This window comes from Lepisosteus platostomus, chromosome 16 (genome assembly GCF_059453375.1).
Source record: "Lepisosteus platostomus isolate fLepPlt1 chromosome 16, fLepPlt1.hap1, whole genome shotgun sequence".
NCBI classification, from domain to species: domain Eukaryota; kingdom Metazoa; phylum Chordata; class Actinopteri; order Semionotiformes; family Lepisosteidae; genus Lepisosteus; species Lepisosteus platostomus.
The window spans coordinates 19912948-19924258 of record NC_142626.1 but is presented as its reverse complement, the minus strand read 5'-3'; the positions used below and the strand labels follow the sequence as shown (position 1 = coordinate 19924258).

Genomic DNA, 11311 nt, shown 5'->3' with positions numbered 1-11311 from the left:
AACCAGCCCCTCTCAATCACAGGTCCAGTCAAACCTGTAAGCAACCCTCATGTTACCCATGAATGTGTGCTTATTTTCTGGTGTCTGTATTAAGGGGGTCTTTGATCAGGGAAGGAAATATGTAGGATAAGGCACGAAGCTACACCAACACAGAGGTGTTTCTGGCCCATCAGATTAATTTAACATCTATATAGCCCTCAACACCTGGTGCAGAAAAACCCTCCAGTTTGCTCTGTGACTAAAACATGAGTCGGTCTTTTTAAAAACAATCAATTCTTTGGAATTGTGGGGATTATAAGTTATATATAATATGCATGTTTTTGTATTGTTTACTCACAATATTGCTTAATATAAGGAACCTTGCTGGAGAGCTCATAACAGGTGCAGTATCAAGTTGTCACGATTATAGTCCCCCCTCCTTAAGGGTGCTCCAGCCCTTTCACTAAAGACTTCATTCTGTGCACCTGATCCCTTTTACCTAGCCCACCTTAAAAGCCAGGCGCTGACGCTCATCCGGGCTCTGCATCTGATTTCCATATCGTGCGAGTCCGGGACCAGGAAGCGCCTGGTCCCGTTAAGGTTTTAACCTCGGTTCCCGTTCCTGTTCCCCGTCCACCGTCCACCGGTTCCGACCCGGCCTTCGTGGTTTTTAATCCCTTCCTCTAATGGATCTCCTGGTTTTGGACTTACTCGTGTGTTTTGGATACTCTATGGATTACTCTCTGGGATTGTTCGCCTCGGCCACACCTCCCCCGTGCACCAGCGCACCTTGGACACGCCCCCTTGTCTTCAGCCCAGTTTTCCTGCATGACGTTTCCCTAGTGTTTCCCCTCTCCGTCGGACTGTGTCGTCCGCATAGGGTCCGGAAAGAACTGTTCGTTACACAAGTCTGTTCGTGTGTTTTGTTTTCATTGCAGTTTAACACGCAAATCCAGTCTCACAAAAATATGCTGCAGTAAAGTGCAGAAACACTCGATCAGCAGGTGTCTCCTTAGACAGGTCCGCTTGAATTACACTGCTGCTCAGATTATTAACCGGAAGTACGTTCAACTGTTATTTCAGCAGAGAGTCAGAAATAAAGTCAACCTGACTCTCATAATCTTGCACTAATAAAATGACTGGCAGACCAAGGTCAAACCCAAGCAGTGTCGTGGTTGGTGATAAGAAAGTAGAGCTCAAGCAGGGGCAGCGATAGTTCAGATATCCCCAGATATTCTCATGGACTGCAGAATTAATTTCAATCCAAAACTCGCAAAGAGTAGCCACAATCTTAATACTTTTCAAACACCTGAATACTATTTACACATAGGTACAATTTCAGATGTTTTAGAAGGGAACTTTCACTATAATTGGTATTTTATAGAAAACCTATTCAATTGGGGAGAAGCACCATTTGGAAAATATTGTTTCTGAGGTTTTGTGAGCAAGCCTGCATGTTTTATAGTTTTCAGAGACAGACCCTGTTCCTATAGAGAACATGTGAAATAGAGCTGTAAAAATGCCCTTTTATCTTTTGTCCTTTTGTTCTTGGGACTTGTTTCAGTGTTGAAGTGAGCTCTGCTCAAAACAAGTTTCATCTGTCCTGTTGGCTTGATAGTTTGAAAAAGTGTGTAGTTTGCTTTTGAAGATTAATCTGATTAGTGGTTGCTGGCAGATAAAATGTACACAGCATAAGCTCTCCCCAGAACAAAATATATTTTTCATTCCTGGATGCTGATGTTTATTATAATTCACATAATTTCTATATTGCTATTTATCATACACTAATTAAAAGGTTTACCCACACTGAGATTCACATGGACACATGAGCTGCTGATGAGCTCACATAAATGATCACATAATGTGAATCTCTGTGTTTGTACCTTGTGATGGACTTTTGTCCTGTCCAGGATGTATCTTGACAACATAGTCTCCAGCTCCCCTGCGATGTACTGAGTAAAGTACATGGATGGAATTGTGTGGAAAGCACACAAATCCTACAAGGGAATCTGTGCTGATTTGTGTTAAAGCACTGAACAGACAAGGACTTAAGAGTGTGAGTGAGGAGAGTTACTGTAGGAGAGGAGTGTGAGTGAGCAGAGTTATTGTAGGAGAGGAGTGTGAGTGAGCAGAGTTACTGTAGGAGAGTAGTGTGAGTGAGCAGAGTTACTGGAGGAGAAGAGTCTGAGTGAGCAGAGGAACTGTAGGAGAGGCAGCAGTACTGAGCTGAGATTATGTGGAAGAGGTGTAGAGCTGATGTCACCAGGCAGTCTGGTATTCTGATACATCTGAAGATGGGCTTCTCCATTCTCTGACTATCAGGACAGAACGGCAACACAGACACACCAATACATGCAGCTACCCAGACTAGCAAGGTAACTTTGGAGAGTGAATAGCACTCTGTTCTATTTCTGCATTCCAGGCCAGAGAGGAGTCACTCAAGTAACAGGAATTTAAAGACTTTGCAGGCCGAGTTTGCAAGACACTGTCAGACAATATGGTGTTGGCACTGCCCCCTTATGGATGAAGATGTGTGTAACATTAACAGTGCTGCATACAGTATGAAAAACTGATTTATAACTAAAGACAAAATAATATATATATATATTGTTGGTGTATGTACAACTTATTTCTTTACTACCAATGAAAAAAGAGGAGAAAGACATTCCACAACACAGACACGCCTCACAATCCACAGACACATTATAGACACTTATAAACATCTATACAAAACCCCAGTAAACACTCACATACCACCGACTCTAGACTCTAGACAGAGTCTAACAATTTCTCTCACTCTGGTCTATATTTGCTCTTAGGATTTAGAGAGTAGTTGCACATGAAAGCGGTTGAATTTCTGTCACTTCAGTGTGCCGTCAGGAATTTAGAAACAGCAAGATCATCTTTGCCCTGGGTCACCTGGATTTGAACATCCCAGCAGGCACAGTGCTCAGGCCTCAGGGTGGAGTGGGGACAGACCGGTGACTGATTTTTGATTGTACTGGAGTTTGTAAAAATTTAAATCTCAGAAAACCATTTTATTTTGGTGGAAACATTATTACTAATATCCCTGTTGTGTAATGTCTATCTTTGATTGCATGGACTCTAACATGATAACTTACAAATTACGCATATCCAGATTGAGTATAAATATGGTCTAACAGTGATATCTATGTATAATTGTAAAATGTCTGGTTGATGCAGCATTAATAAAATCTGAAACAATAAAATTAAATCTTAGTATCGAGAAAAGTATTAACACATGAATTAAACTTTAGAGAGGTTCATAATGCAGCCATTGTGCAGACTCAGGTCTGTCCAAAAGCTTCAAGGCAGCGCCCTCTAGCGCAGACTGCAGATCAGTGTCAGTCTGTAGTTGAGAAAAGGTCATCAGACTGAACTGACATGTGACTTTCAATAGCACTAAGACTTCATTACAATCAAGATACGATTAAATTAGATACAGGCTTAGTGTAGTCAAACCATTTTGTCAAGACAAAGTATCAACACTTGTCAGTGTATTAGTCTGAATTCTTCAAATTTATTGAGGCTGATCAAAACTATTTCTTTGGGAGATGAAGACTCTTGTCTGAACTAAATCCCAACAGGCCTGAGGGAAAAGACCTGTCGTCCTCAGTCACCTGACCAGATGGCATAAGATAGTCAGATATTTTTTTTAAAGTAAGCAGATTGTTTTCTAAATGATCTATAAATTACTTAGCGCAATAATGACCTGTTTAATGATCACCTGATCAGAATGAAACTGAGGTCTTTAGAAACTGGTGACCGATAAAACCTGCTGGAGTGGGGTGGGGGCATTAGGGGTCACACTGTCTCCTCTGCACCTGGATAGATGAGGTCACATTGCAAATAAAGACATGATAAATATTACAGTTTGTGCTTAACAACTGTAAATATCAAAACTGACAAAGTTCAGAGTAGGTGACCTAGAAATGTGTGCACTTTGGGTTTTTTAAGAGGATTCTGCTACTAAAGGCAACTTTTAGTGTCTTATCTAGGCATTTTCAGTAAAATTCAGTAAATTGAGTTCAGTAAATTGGTCAAAAACCCTTTCTATCACACTTCTAAGAAATGGCAACACAAGTTTAAAACACGGAATCCAAACAACAATGTGAGATTTAAAGTGTGTTTGTGTGCAGTTGAGCTCCTTTACAGGCTGTGTCCCGTGTCTTTGCCTTCACCCTCAGCACATGCAGTAGGTCAAAGCTGCAACAGTGCAGTTGCTGTGCAGTCCTGCTGAGGGAGGTTTTTGTACGGGTGTGTAACACTGTGTAAACACACCACCACTGTGAGCACTCTGACAGTAATATTCTGCTGCATCTTCAGCCAGGACTCCTGTGATGGTCAGAGTGAAGTCAGTCCCAGATCCACTGTCACTGAAACGCTCTGGGATCCCAGCCTGACGGGTAGTTGCTGCATAGATTAGGAGGTTAGGAGCTTTTCCAGCTTTCTGCTGGTACCAGTTGAGGTAGTTGTTATTATACACTGCAGGACTGGACTTACAGCTCACAGTGACTATCTGTCCTGGAGCAATATATTTCACTCCTGGAGTCTGAGTCACAGTAACCTGTCCACTGGATTCTGAAAATGAAGAATCAAAACATGAGGTGAAAAAAATGAAATCTTCCTAACGTTTGGACTTTTAATATAAATATAAAGTTATTCCTACCCTGAGCCCAGATGAGGAGTGTCCAGATGAAGATGGTGATGAAAGTCATAGTTGCTGTGGATTCTGTTGCCATGAAGGGCAGGTCTCATTCATGAAATGTTAAACTCACAGGGCTATAAACACTCCCAGAGCACTGAAGCATGTGCTGCCAATGCAAAGTTTCTCTTCTATGCAAAATGTTTCCTGTGTTCAGCAGCACTTGTAGCCAGTTAGTGCTGGAAACTCAGGTTTAGTGCTGTGATGTGACAGAGCAAGATGTGCAGTTTAGCATGAACACTCCCAGGACAGCAGGACTAGACAGGGAGCAGCTTTATAAGGTGCAGAGGATGAGACACAATCAGCTGAGTCCAACTTGAATGGAGTGGATTGTGGAGAGTCTGGTTAAAGCAGTACTTGGCTTTGTGTGTTCAGATACAGCAGGATCAATAGTTGAACTAAAACTATATTTTACAGAGACTGAAGCATGCAAATGCACATATTAAGAACAGTCATGCAACCCACATTATATATACGTTTACACTGTCACAAATCTGCTGATCAGCTACTTTATGTCCTTATTCCACCCAATGTAGCTAGAATGGGGTGGAGTGCAGAGAATCTGGTTAAAACTACACTTGGCTCTGCTTGTTCAGATGCAGCACAATTACTAACTGCACTGAATTAAACACTCTTAATACCTTTGGGGCAATAAAAGAGAGGCCAAATGTTCAGTTCAGATCTGACAAAATACCTTGTTATATGTTTGTGGTCCCATGAGACATTCCTCAGAGTGTTGAAGGAAAGACGTGTTTTATCTATGGGGCTGGAGAGACACTGAAAACCTATTTTAATGTTCATGGGGAGTGTGCTCTCCGTTTGCTTATAGTCTTCTGTTCTTCTAGATAGCCAACAGTTGAAGGGGTCAGTCCTCTTCCTCAGTTGTGTCTCTATTTAAACCTCAAACAATCAGACCCTCAGATCTAAAGTTTCCACCTCCCTCCTTCTCCTCTTTCTGTTCTCGCTTTGTCTTTGTATCCAGGTTCCCAACTGAGGGGTAAGTGAAGCTCACTTCTCCATCATCAGGTTTCAGCGCTACCATGACCCCTTCCAGAGAGGCATTGACAGTGGATGACCACTGGCCTCACTGTCCTTAGTAGCTCCTCTGCTTTTCAGCCTGGTCAGTCTTCTCACTAACCACCTCTTCTCTCAGTCTTCTCAGGGCTGAACTCTCACTTGTGAGGCTGCGTCTCTCAGCCAATCAGCAGTGTTTGTGTTTTCAGGCCTTGAAGACTTCCAAGCCAGCAAACCCACAAGGACCATGATCCACACTCTGGGCTCCTAGCACAGTCCTACTGTAACGAACAGTTCTTTCCGGACCCTATGTGGACAACACAGTCCAACGGAGTGGGGAAACACTGGGGAAACGTCATGCAGGAATACGGGGCAGAAGACAGGGGGGCGTGTGCAAGGTGCGCTGGTGCACGGGGGAGGCGTGGCCGAGGCGAACAATCCCAGAGAGTAATCCATAGAGTATCCAAAACACACGAGTAAGTCCAAAACCAGGAGATCCATCAAAACACGACGTTAAAACCACGAAGGCCGGGTCGGAACCGGCGGACAGGGAACAAGGAACAGGAACAGGGGTTAAAACCTTAACGGGACCAGGCGCTTCCAGGTCCCGGACTCGCACGATATGGAAATCAGATGCAGAGCCCGGATGAGCGTCAGCGCCTGGCTTTTAAGGTGGGCTGGGAATGGGAAACAGGTGCAGAGAATGAAGTCTTAAGAGAAAGGGCTGGAGCACCCTTAAGGAGGGGGAACTAATATCGTGACACCTACTGGCCCTTTCCTATACTCTACAAGCTCCAGCTTCTCCCAGTAAAACATTAATGACAATGTATTGGATTAAAGAGCTTCATGCTGGATTCTTTAGTTGAAGTTTAAAGTCATTACAGAATATTTGGGATATTTGAGTTTGCAGTAGCATTTCGCCACTGTTGTGAGCTACACTTCCATCTCCAGCTTCAATAAATATGACTCCTTTTGTTTTTTGCAATTAAAGAGAAAGTATCACTGGTGTTGTGTATTTACTTCAAATATTCTTACTGGTTGGTTGGACACGAAGTTAGTATGAGGCCTTACAATAGGTAGAAGCACAGGCTTTCATCAGACTTAAGTGTGAAGATGAGCTGAAAATTCCCCTTACAGTGATCTAATTATTCCATATGAACTGTAATCATAACTGATAAAAGCTGAAGTTTATAGGTATTTCTTATTTTAACTATCCCAGACCCCAGATTCCCAACACCTTATTAGAGCTACATGAACACTGGCTTTAATTCCAATCCAAAACATGCAGAAAAACATTTTGTTCATATCCTTTCAACATCATGTTCAAATCCTTTCAAGATATAACACTAAAACCTCCACTATACCTCCATTACGTGTTCTGAAGTACTGTAAGTAAGGGGGAATGTATTTTGAAGAAACTTGACTGGCCAGGAAGAAGGGCAGCTGGCGCCAGTGTCCCCTGTTCTGATCAATCCTTGAGACCAGATTTTGGCTACATAACTTGAACCGCATTATAGAGAGCATGTTGTGCTGTTATTTTAGGAAATACTGGTTTCCTTTATTTTAGTATTCTCCAACTAAAGGCTTTCTCTCCTAATCTGGTCATGCATTTTTAGATTTATTAGGGATTTAGATTTACATTTGCTTTTGGGCACCAGGTTATAGGCATTATCAGACCCCAACACTCCAGAGGCTATTTCCATCTAAAGGACTGTGCCCTTAAACATTTTATGTTTAAATCCATCAGGTAGAGGCATGGCTGAGGGCTTTTGATTGAAGCTAGTGGAAGGGAGGCTTCCCTAAACAGAGTTTAACGACAGGAAATTGATTCCAGTTATTTTTACCCCCGCGCTATCAAATTATTAAACTCCCAGCCTCTCTCACCTACGATCTGAACCTCACAGTGCCTTCTCTCTTACCAAAACTCAAACACACATTGAAATCTACCTCTATCTCACGTGTCAAGAAGCTCACTCCCCATAATTTTCTGCTGATATACCTGTATATGAGTATAATGACGATAAACTTGAACTTGAACCTGAAACTCTTTTTGCGAGAGCATCAAAATCCATTGATAGCTGTGTTGTGGCAATCCGTAATACACAGCTCAAGTGGTGGTCACTAAGCCGTGATCTGTGATGTGATTTGTTGATGTTCATCAAGCTGAATGTTTGCTCACACGCGTACGTAGACCTGAAAAACACCAGTATCTTTTGTGCTGCTTGTCGAATATGGGGAAACTTGGCCTCATTCAGTGATGCATAGAATTCATCCAGCTTTACAGAATGAAACTTTTCCTTCAGAGTTATGTCACACTGCAGATCGATCAGTTCCAGCTGCAATTCTTGTGCTGTCATCTCATAGTTGAAAGTCAGAGGACATGACACCAACGTTAGAGACGTCTCAATTTTACCAAAGTCAGCAAATCGACGGGAAAATTGAGGTACTTGTTATAACTTAGTGCTTCAGCGTGTGACACATCTAGTATCCCAAGAGTGGGGAAATGTGTGAATGAGTGGCTGATCATATGTTTTGAGAACAAGGTGAGCTTAGCTCTGAATGCATTCACATTCAAGTACAGTTCTGGAACAAAGACACCTTTTCCTTGCAGTTTTACGTTATTCAAGTGAGCGAAAATGTCCACAGCAAATGAAAAGTCGCAGAGCCAGTCTGAGTCTCTGAGTTTGGGGAAATCCATGGCTTTCCCCAGTTTCTCCAAAAAGGAGTTGATCTCCCCTCTCAGCAGCAGGTTCAGTTTCTCGCCACATCTTGAGATTTCATAGGCAAAAATACCCCGGGGACAGTCTGAGCTGAGTGTAACCGGGCTGATTTGCCTAGTGTGGGGGAGAGTGGGCTGGTGGAGGGAGGTCACACTGCAGAGGTGTCAGAGAGCTGCATCTGTTCAAAGGCAGGAAAGCAAGAGAGCAGGTCATGGGTCTGGTCAGGCTGTTTTAAACAGAACATCAGTAACACTTTATATGAAAAAGTACTGAGGACTTATAAATATTAACTAGATACTTCAGCAGCTCGTTGCTTTAATCTTCTCTGTGAGTAAGTTTTACTAATGTATTAGTGGTGAACACTTGAACTGCCCCTGTATAACAGTGGTAAAGGTACTGATTACATTTCTGAGTTATAAGTGATATATTTGATATATTTAATAGTGCAGACTAACTATATTGCACCAATAATAATTGTGCAGCAGCAGCGATACTGTATCTGTCTATAACTGGCGCCTATTCTGAAATTTGACCATTTCTCATTCTCAGTCATAGGTAATTCATATTTTGTCAAGTCTATGAGTGGGTGGCATAATTGTTAACTGCCTCACGGTACTGGGGCTCTGGGTTCAATTTCTGGGGTGCTGTCTATATGGTTTAGATTTTCTCCTGTGTTTGCGTGGGTTTCCTCTGTTTCAGGGGAAATGGGTGCTCCTGTTTCCAACTACTGTCCAAAGATAAGCTGCTAGGTTAATTGGTTTCTGGTAGGTGAATTGGTTTCTGGCTGAATTTAAATATACTTTGACAGTGTCCAACTGTATAATCCCCTGCAAGGGGATAATATAAGGAACCTTGCTGAAGAGCTGGATCCTCATAGCAGGTGCAGTATCAAGTCTGTTCATGTGTTTTGTTTTCATGGCAGTTTAACACGCAAATCCAGTCTCACAAAAATATGCTGCAGTAAAGTGCAGAAGCACTCGATCAGCAGGTAGACAGGTCCTCTTGAATTACACTGATTCTCAGATTATTAACCGGAAGTACGTTAAACTGTTATTTCATCGGAGAGTCAGAAATAAAGTCAACCTGACTCTCATAATCTTGCGCTAATAAAATGACTGGCAGACCAAGGTCAAACCCAAGCAGTGTTGTAGTTGGTGGTAAGAAAGTACAGCGCAAGCAGCTGCAGCAATAGTTCAGATATCTCCAGATATTCTCATGGACTGCAAAATTAATTTCAATCAGAAACTCGCTGTCACGATTATAGTCCCCCCTCCTTAAGGGTGCTCCAGCCCTTTCACTAAAGACTTTATTCTGTGCACCTGTTTCCCATTCCCAGCCCACCTTAAAAGCCAGGTGCTGACGCTCATCCGGGCTCTGCACCTGATTTCCATATCGTGCGAGTCCGGGACCTGGAAGCGCCTGGTCCCGTTAAGATTTTAACCCCTGTTCCTGTTCCTTGTCCCCTGTCCGCCGGTTCCGACACGGCCTTCGTGGTTTTAACGCCGCGTTTTGATGGATCTCCTGGTTTTGGACTTACCTTCGTGTTTTGGATACTCTATGGATTACTCTTTGGGATTGTTCGCCTCGGCCACACCTCCCCCGTGCACCAGCGCACCTTGGACACGCCCCCCTGTCTTCAACCCCGTTTTCCTGCATGACGTTTCCCCAGTGTTTCCCCACTCCGTCGGACTGTGTCGTCCGCATAGGGTCCGGAAAGAACTGTTCGTTACACTCGCAAAGCGTAGCCACAGTCTTAATATTTTTCCAACACCTGAATACTGTTTACACATAGGTACAATTTCAAATGTTTTAGAAGGGAAATTTAACTATCATTGGCATTTTATAGAAAACCTATTCAACTGGGGAGAAGCACCATTTGGAAAATATTGTTTCTGAGGTTTTCTAGTTTTCAGAGTTTTCATGTGAAATTGAACTGTAAAAAATGACTTTGCATCTTCTGTCCTTTTGTTTTTGGGACTTGTTTCAGTGTTGAAATGAACTCTACTCAAAACAAGTTTCATCTGTCCTGCTGGCTTGACAGTTTGAAAAAGTGTGCAGTTTGGTTTTGAACATTAATCTGATTAGTGATGCAGGCAGATTAAATGTACACAGCATAAATTCTCCTCAGAATAAAATATATTTTTCATTCCTGGATGCTGGTGTTTATTATTATTCACATAATTTCTATTTTACGATTTATCATACACAAATCAAAAGGTTTACCCACGCTGAGATTCACTTGGACGCATCTCTGTGTTTCTGCCATGTGATGGATTTTTGTCCTGTCCAGGGTGCATCTTGTTAATATAATGTCCAGCTCCCCTGCGATGTACTCAGTAAAGTACTTCACAAATCCTACAAGGGAAACTGTGCTGATTTGTGTTAAAGCACTGAACAGACAAGGACTTAAGAGTGTGAGTAAGCAGAGTTACTGTAGGAGAAGAGTGTGTGTGAACAGAGTTACTGTAAGGAGAAGAGTGTGAGTGAGCAGAGTTACTGTAGGAGAGAAGTGTGAGTGAGCAGTTATTGTAGGAGAAGAGTGTGTGTGAGCAGATTTACTGTAGGAGAAGAGTGTGTGTGAGCAGAGTTACTGTAGGAGAAGAGTTTGAGTGAGCAGAGTTGCTGTAGGAGAAGAGTGTGTGTGAGCAGAGTTACTGGAGGAGAAGAGTGTGAGTGAGCAGAGGAACCGAAGTAATCGCAGCAGTACTGAGCTGAGATTATGTGGAAGAGCTGAAGAGCTGATGTCACCAGGCAGCCTGGTATTCTGATACATCTGAAGATGAGCTTCTCCATTCTCTGACTATCAGGACAGAACGACAACACAGACACAGCAATACATGCAGCTACCCAGACTAGCAAGGTAACTTTGGAG

General features: G+C 42.6%; 1 protein-coding gene and 1 long non-coding RNA gene across 2 annotated transcripts in view; one reads left to right on the top strand and one right to left on the bottom strand.

Moving 5' to 3' along the window:
- LOC148646998 (immunoglobulin kappa light chain-like) overlaps nucleotides 1–11311 on the top strand; it is a 97361-nt gene that overhangs the window by 53012 nt on the left and 33038 nt on the right. The window lies entirely within an intron of this gene.
- LOC148647000 (uncharacterized) lies at nucleotides 4282–4723 on the bottom strand. The gene is made up of 3 exons (XR_015927812.1): nucleotides 4670–4723; nucleotides 4504–4581; nucleotides 4282–4413 (listed from the first exon to the last, which is right to left on the bottom strand). It is a non-coding gene; the product is annotated as an uncharacterized LOC148647000 (long non-coding RNA).